Source organism: Betta splendens, chromosome 7 (genome assembly GCF_900634795.4).
Source record: "Betta splendens chromosome 7, fBetSpl5.4, whole genome shotgun sequence".
Lineage (NCBI taxonomy): Eukaryota > Metazoa > Chordata > Actinopteri > Anabantiformes > Osphronemidae > Betta > Betta splendens.
In genome coordinates this window covers 10,146,230-10,155,171 of record NC_040887.2, presented here as the reverse complement: position 1 = coordinate 10,155,171, position 8,942 = coordinate 10,146,230, and positions in this window count along the sequence as shown.

Here is an 8,942-nt window from a genome sequence, read left to right as displayed (position 1 = left end):
TCATTTGGAAGCAGTAGAAGTTTCTTTTAAGCCTCTTTTCAGGGAGAAGTTGAATCCCTTTCCCTCTGAGGAATTAATGCCAGCTGACTTCTAAGACCTCACAACTCTTTGCTTAAAATACCAATGAAAAATGCAATAGTATCAGGACATCGGGAGATTTAAAATTCTTCTGAGCTATAAGAGTGTGTGTGTGTGTGTGTGTGTGTGAGTGTGAGTGTGTGTGTGGCATGAAAAGAGGATAAAGAGTTCAGTACTGGATTGTATTCAGGCCATTGTACGCAAGTGAAATACGCAGATTATCAGTGCCAAACAATAGGAAAAAACAGGTGCTTCTATATTAATGCTGTTACAAAATGTTTACAACACAGAAGCTGTGAAACCTGACCAGTGTCTCAAACATGTAAAGGAGCTTCCTGTCACTTCCTGCTGCCCGAGTGTATTTCCCTTCTAAACTTTCCAGCCACAGCCACTGTGCACAATCAGCTCAACAACTTAGGGTCATTTTTGTAACATAAATTATCTCATAAATTTCCCGGCATTTTCTGGAATATTATCAATTCCGCCCAGTGGCTGCTCGCGTTGAATGAGCGTGTGTCCACTGGCAATAAGCCTGTAAGGAGGCGCATCAAGCAGCCAGTGTGTGCAGTGACAGGTGTGACCTAAATGAGTTTCAGGAGGCAGCTCTATGTGGATAAAGCAGTTTGGCACTGGCACGCTGAGCATCACAGGCCGTGGGGCATCAATCATTCGCGCTGATGCTGTCAGAATAATAATAAAAAAATATGTGTGGGACCAGCGGGCAGGCGCTGAACTAGCCGGAGGAAGATGGACCTCAATTCTGGCCAACCTGTTGTAATCCTCACACAATTACCAGTAAAACCGGCCTCGGGGTAATAACAGCTTGATTGTGATTCCACTCATACAGGACACACGCTCTGCAGATGAGTCAGTCTTTGTTTTGAGGTAATGTTTGACAAAAAACCTTTTGAATCACTCAATTGAAAGTCTGAATTGTTGTACTTAGTGGGAATGGAAAGAATTAACTATTTACAATGTGGTTTAGAATGAAGATTCATTACGAATAAGAAGTTCTATGCTTCACCTCCAGGTCTGTATTTAATAGATATTACATCAAAGTAATGTTCAGACTTAAGCAGGTGTTGAAGTTCAGCCACAGCACAAGGTCATGAGTGGAAGAAACCTGGAGCTTTTTACAAATCAGAAAACATCAACATGAATAATACTCACTATACTGTAGTTCACTACAGCACAGAGCTTTCATTGTGAAAAATAAAATCAGTATTACAGTTTTTATTGATTGCTTTGGCCTCTTTTAAGAAACTCCAATCAGGCTTCATCGTCACTATTCCAGCAGAGCCTCAGACACGTCATGCGAATGTGTAAACCTGTTTGTGTTCATGTACTTGTTTGAAGGCAAAATGAGCTTTTGTTGCATATTTCAAATGTTTTGCCACAGTCAGAGCGTGTCATTTTGACATTGGAACAGCTCTTTAGGCCTGTGTGTTAACTGTTCAGACAATGTGGAGTTTCAAAGAACATCTGCATCAAAGCAATTAATAGAAACTGTAAATCTCAACACTGTTTCAGATTTGTAATAAGACGGAGATGATGTGGATCATTTCTGTGGCAGGAGTCATCATCATCATCATCATTACAAATAGGTTTGACAGTGACAAAGTAGTTTGTTCAACAAAAACTAACCTACAAGTGTTTCACTCTAGTACATGCTGACTAACAAGTCACATGGACCTGCTAACCTGTATCACCTAATGCAGGACTTACTGTACAAACACTATATCATTTATTACAATGATTATTAGGATGAATAAAACAAAATGAACCAAATGCGATGAAGCCACAACCTAACCAAGCTGTCACATTCTGTGCTGGATGATGTCTTACTATACTCACCATCAGTGACATACTGTAAATATGCTCCACAGCCATGAATGTCAGATAACCCACTGAAACCTTTGTGTCACTCCACTGCCTGGACCATGACAAACAGAGACGGGTCAGTTAGGTGCTGAAGTCAATGGTCAAATGTGTGATACAATGTTAGTATGTTGCTACTGAGTTGCCATCATGTTCAAGAGTAAAACTACTACTTAAAGGGATCTTTATAAAACCATCCCCAGATTTTAATTTAAAATTTCCCCATTCTATCTTCCTTTTCTCCACTCTCCTTGACTGCTGTGTAGATTTAACTAAAAGATGGATGCAGCAGATTTGCTTTTAAGCACAATCAGGCCTAATCCCCTGAATACACTTGGATTAATCCAATTACTGTATGCGGTTTCTAAAAACAAAAGGTTAAACCAGCGATAATTCATGTGTGTCCTATTAAGGGCTACAGCCGCAGCAGCTCCACAGTAAAAATACGCAGGCCAGAAAGCAGGTTTGTAGCTTCATACCTGAGGTGGAAAGACAATGAGTAGCACAATGCCGTGGAATGACCTCAGAGCTTTCTCAACATCCCAACAATGTGGCTGAGCTGATCTGTGAAGATTCCACAACCCCGTCTGAACACGGAGCTGCAGGAAGTACGATCTTAAGATCATTACTGCCACCAACTGTTACTAAAACAACGTGATTACTGTCCCATCACACACACTGTTTATTAGGTGTCATAAATAGAGACATGAAAGTTTGTGATTAATCAGCTTAGAAATATTTGACCAGTTCACATTTTGGGCCCTGTTTATGCATAAAAGCTGGAAACAATCAGTTTTAAAGTCATGAAGTACAGGTGGGGTTTGGATGGCGCTGTAGAGGAACCTTTGCTTTCATGTGTCTGTTGATTGTGTCAAAAACTTTATTAAATCCACTTTGATTTAGTGTTGTCTAACATCAACACTGTCTTTGGGTGAGAACAGTGTGAAATTCATTTTTCATGGATGCATGCACGCAACAGCTGGGAGATAATTGGATTTCCCAGCATACCTAATAAGAGGGATTATTTTAAGGAGGATATCCACAAGTGTGTAGCTCAAGTTTACTTAGAAGTCCCTTTTGCTTGTCCTATTTTGATGGGGTGGGTTAAAACGTAACAGCACCTGAAGGCACTCCATCCTCATAACTAAAGAGGCCCTTCCTGTTTGAGATAACACGGATCGATGAGATACTGCAGGCAAACGCTCATCAAAGGATCAGCTCCAGAAATCTGATTGAAAAGCAGTGCTTTGTCCAGTGTGTGTGTGTGTGTGTGTGTGTGTGTGTGTGTGTGTGTGTGTGTGTGTGTGCGTGTGTGTGTGTGTGTGTGTGTGTGTGTTTTAACATCATGACTTAGGACTAATCACCTCAATCAACTCCCCCTGAACTCATTCACTATTTACTGTAGGTTTCCTGCAGGTCTTTCATCCATTGCTACTTGATCACTTGTTTCTGTGTAAGATCTTTTGCACTTGTTGCTGTGATTTGTCTCCCATTTGATAGCGTGTCGTATCCTTTGTTGGTGTTTGTGTTTAGCACTTGTTCGCTGCCTTATGCGTCCTGCCTTGCCCTGCCGTAGTTAGTATTCACTCCATAAGCAGTGATATTTTCTGTGTTTATTCTGCATGTGCGGTGAATTTATTCCATTCCAATTCAATTTCCTGCCGTGCACTGATGTACAGCCCATGCCTCTCTTTATGCTTATTATCCTGTTCTGGAATTCTTTATTATAAAATTCTTGTCTTTATTCATCTGGGTCTGAGCATTCAAGCCAGGTGTCAATTTAAAAAAAATGGTTAAATTCTTAGACTTGGAATTGAGGTTTTAAAAAGTCTGTTTATTGTCCTGTGGTAACAGTATTTTGTTAGTTCTTCCTGTCTGGAATTTGTAGCTTATCTTGATGTGAAGATGCTTAGTCATCCACATGAGGTTGTGAGGAAATTGAGTCATGGCATCAGGAGTTGTTGCTACATCTTAAGATACATTTAATTATACGTCTCAGAGTAGTAACACAGCAAGTAATTCCTATTACAAACTGTGGTTGTGAGTAAACAGGTCTGTCTCTTTTTACACAGTAGCTGCCCTGCTGAAAACATTATGGAGATTAATTGCATCAGGGTACCAGTTGCTTACATTACTGTATATGCTCATATCTGAAAGCCACAGTTAGATTTGCTGGGTTCATACATCATCACACACACTTCGCTGCTTTGCATAACCACTTTTCATCTTTGCTCTGCAGGAAGTTACTTTTAGGCCGAGCTGGTAAACTCCAATTACCTTAAAACATAAGTAACACAACTTCATCTGCATTGTCAATTTGCTGCTTTTCAGAGTTGTGACATTATGCAGAATCTGCACTTCTGCACTTTTAAATAAATGCTCAATTATTCACTGCATGATTCAGAAATAATAAATGTGTTTTTTTTCTGTAAAAGCAGGATATTAGACCTCACTGCAGAGTAAAAGACACTAACGGGTAAAGAATAGGAAACAGGGGAGTTGTGTTAACTGCAAGCTTTAAATCAAAACTTATGGTTCAACACTGGAACATGCATGAGAATGTGATTAGTGTCTCATTAACATTTGAAATTTGAATTGAAATTGAAGGAATGAATGTGGATTTGGATGCAGCTAATGAGTCGTACTAAATGTTTACACCACACTGAACCTTTACCCTCGAGACAAATGTTCCAGACAATGTAAGGCAGCGTCTTGTTTGCTGGGCACCGGCTTCGGTGCGAGGGGACTGTAGGGATTTGGTCAAGGAGGTAATTGGACACAACAACAACCGAAAAATTGATCACAGCTTGCTGTAATTAGGACAAATATGGGCCGATCAATTTCCTCATGTTTCAGGTTCAGCTGCATCTCAGTATACGAGATTCAAAAATTGCAATTGTAGGCCAATCCTTTTACTGTAAACTCTGCTTAAAACGGCTCTGCCATATTTCATGGTAATGAACACAGTGAAGCCAGAGTAAGAGAATGACTGTATGACAGCTGGAGCATCAGAGAACCACTCTATGCAGAGGCAGTGCAGGCCTAATTTTGAATATTTTGAACAATAAATATGGAAACAATCTCTATTTGTCAAATAGGCAGAATTTCAAATGATCAATATAACTACATGCCAGTTATTATAATTTGTGCTGTTGTGCTCCTAATGCCATGTGTCCACCTCTCACATATTTCCCAACAACATTAGAAAACAATAAGTCTCGATATACTCAGCAAAGCATTAATTTCTGATATTCTACACCATAATTGCAGCACATCTGAGATCTCTGAGGCGCAGAAAGAAGGGGATAAATTATTCCCATCACAAATGGCCGAGTGAAATCAGTCAAATCCGGCTTTGATTGATCTTTATATTAGCTCAACACTTCTGAAGTTATTTGACAAGGAAGTGGGGAGACAGTACTTTATCACGCACATTCGGTGACTCGCGGATTAGGCCGCGGCACTGAAGAGAGGTGGGGATAATGTCTCCGACTGCGCTGGTGAGAGTTGCGCTTGAAGCAGGAGGAGCAGACGTGTTGTGGAGTCTGATTTCTCCTGGAGGGGACGGATGTGAGGGTCCTGATGCTGCAGAGCAGGACTCGCCATCTGTTACGTAACAGTACCCTCTCTCCTGTTTGTGGGACCAGATATCTCCACTTACATTATTTACAGTATCGACAATTCCTGCTGTCGCTGCGCATTTTAAGACAAATATTAAAGTGTCAGATTAACGCTATTATTATGTGGGAGGTTGATATTTCGTAAATTATTGGTGAAAAAGCCAGGACAGCGTGTGTTTATATGGTTCACTCTGATTTGTAAGCTCTGTGTCTTCCTCAGCTCGATGTCACTGTTTGCACTGCGCAACAACACAAAACCCAGTGTGAGTACACAACGCGCAAGGTGAGCTGTGATCTCCAAAGTGAATAAAGCAGTTCAGGCAGAGTGTATTGACTGCCTTTGGAAGCTTAATGGGCGATTTAATAGGCCCAGACACAGAAACTACTTACATTTTTCATGATGCTGTTTCTCGGCACTATTAATGTTCGGACAAGCCGGAAAGTCCACACACTATAAGGAACGTGTGGTGGACCACAATTCCACAGTCTCCGAGGATCATTTTCAGGATGGAGTCTGTCTTCGCGAGCGGGGGGCTCAAAGAGGATTTCTCTCCAAATAAAAAAGCACAGAAACACCTGCGCGGCTGGAAGAGGCACTACAGGACGGTTTATGAGGGAGAGCCTGCAGGCTTCAGGTTGCGCGTGATGTTTCCGGCTCGGTCAAAAAAGAGGAGGCTGTGCAAAATCTGTGCACGAATGCTTCAGGTGCATTAAGTGCTGAGTGTTTAAAAAGGTCTTGAACCTGTTTTCATCCGCTTTCTCATCTCCAGTTATGATTTCTGACATGACTTCAAATTTTTCACTCTTTTTTATCTTTTCTATATGTTCTTCTTGCTTTGAATTGAGCCAACGGTGATGTCATGCAATTAGACTGACAGAATCCAACCCTGACAACGGTTGTAGGTTGGATCTGTACAAACCAAATCAATGATCTCCTTGGAAGTACATAAAATAAATAAGCATTGATATAGAAGTCGCATACAGATCATATTCCAAAAAAACTGCACAGGACACATCTTAGTGATCAGTGTAGGAAAGCGTGTGGTTCCTGTACCATTTGCTTAGTTGTTGTTCCACTTAATTAGCTTGCAGCCATTAGCCTCTGGTGAGCCCACATTCAAGTGTCATCCATCCTTTGTGCACAGCTGGAGGGTCCGACTTCATCATGAGGATGAGACCTTTGGAGATTCTTCACTGGGGCCAATGTTGAGCTCCAGTAAGTGAATGACAGCATCTGTATCTACGTGTGTTAAATCCATCTGTGTTGACAGGTCGTAGGCAGACTCTGGACTTGATAAAAGATCATTTTGACAGAGCTGTGATAAACAATGAGAAAAAAGTAATGTATATTTGATGCTACAAGCTTCTGGAATACACACAAGTGATGCAGTGTGAATAATGATTTTGGTCGCAACGGAGAAATAACAAAGTCAGTGCTCTGCAAACTACACTCGTATTTGTCTTCGCGGCGTCTACTGTCGTTCAATTTTGTAAAACAAACAAAAGGTGAAAACGGGAAATAGATTACAGAAGATGAAACGCAGCCCGTCTGCAGACTTGTGTCTCCGGCTGTGCTGGCAGCAATTTCAGCCATCCCAGAAACTCACTCCTCAGGGAATGGATTTAGCTGGATTCTAATTATCCAACTCTAATTTCTAAATCATTTTTTTCTGCCAGAACTAATAATAACAATAGACAGTGATGGATCTGGGGAGACTTAAATATGCTTATGAATAGACAGATTGTGGTGTATTCAAGTTGTCAGACATTAACACCCCCACTTAGACGGCCTTTTGACTTTGAGTGTGACGCACTCAGCGTGATTTACTCCAACTCCAATTAAGAATGAAAACCTTTTATATTTTTATTTATTTTTATATAAGTTACTGTGATACAGCCCAAAACATCCCAGCCTGCAACTAAAGCAGTTCTAGATAGCGGAGACCTTGCCTTAGTCTACAGCTGGGTAAAAGACCACCACTACACACACACACACACACACACACACACACACACACACACACACACACACACACACACACACACACACACACACACACACACACTATTACTACTGTGTATTTAACCATGCTACAAACCCTCCAACAGGACTCCAACCCTTAGAGGTGAACAGCATCCCAGCTACATGACTGTGGGCATTAGTCACAGAGAGGAGCAGACAGCCGGGCGTGTGCTGCTCTGTGTGCTGCTCAGAGACGGACCAGGCTGCTTTGGATCTATTGCTGTTTACCATCTCCGTGTTTGGCAGGGGCTCCTTAGTCGAGACCCTCTGAATAAGCACATCCTCCCGATCCCATCTCAGGAGACTTAATTGTTGCCGGACGCTGTCTGTGATTCCTGCCAAATTGCCAGAAAAGTTCCGCTCCCCTGCAGCTTTTCGTAACCCGGGCGCCGCAGGGTCCCACCGCTGCCGTTCACGTCGCATCATCTGATACATGACAGTGGAAAAAGCTGATGAGACCAAAATAACCAGAAGCTGAGTGGCACCATCAGTCAGATTATGTTCTCGGGGCCGAGCGCACAAAACCACAGCGTCTCCACTGTACGTGCGTCTTAAATTTGCCTCACTCAGCCTGTCTCGCTGATGATTTGTACACTTCATTACCTGGCAGAACTTTGCTGAACCGAAAGAAATGCATTTTGTCATACATATGTTGCTGTTGTTTGGAACTCGAGATAAGGAAAAATTCCTTTTTCTCGCATCTCCTGCATCTGTTGTCTGTAGCGTGAAATAATGTCGATTTTTTTGTGTTTGAAGCGTTCCCACATCCGTGTAATCGCTGCTGCAGCGCAGACGTATTATCACCGTCACCGTCTCACAGAATGGGGAGCAACACCTTCTACACTTGCTGCCTGTGTTGGCTGCAGGTCGTGACTCCAGTGGCAGCTTTTGTGCGGTCAGTGTAAAACCCAAAGTGGATCCAAACATCATTCAGTCATTACGCTGCTGCTGAAAAGTCCAATTTCTCCATCTACTGTATTTCTCGTATTTTTGCACACGCTGGCTACATTTTCTCCAATATGTTCTGCATCACCACCAGAAAATCCAGAACGGATTCACTGCCAGTGGAAATGCCTCAACGTATCACCAGTCTATAGCCCAACGTGAGGCCCTCTGTCTTTGCTAAAGACGCTGCAACATGTGAGCAGAAGGGAGAATGGGCTGAACCTCCAACTGTGGGATCGGCTGAACAAATATTGAATGTGGTTGCTTTGCTGCACATCTACACAGACAGCGTTTGATCCGCTGTCATTTGTAGAGTGAGATCTTAAGTGTGAGTGTAAGTTGCCTCATACTGCTTAGAAACCAGTGGTCATTTAACAAGTTTTAATTAATTAGTCATT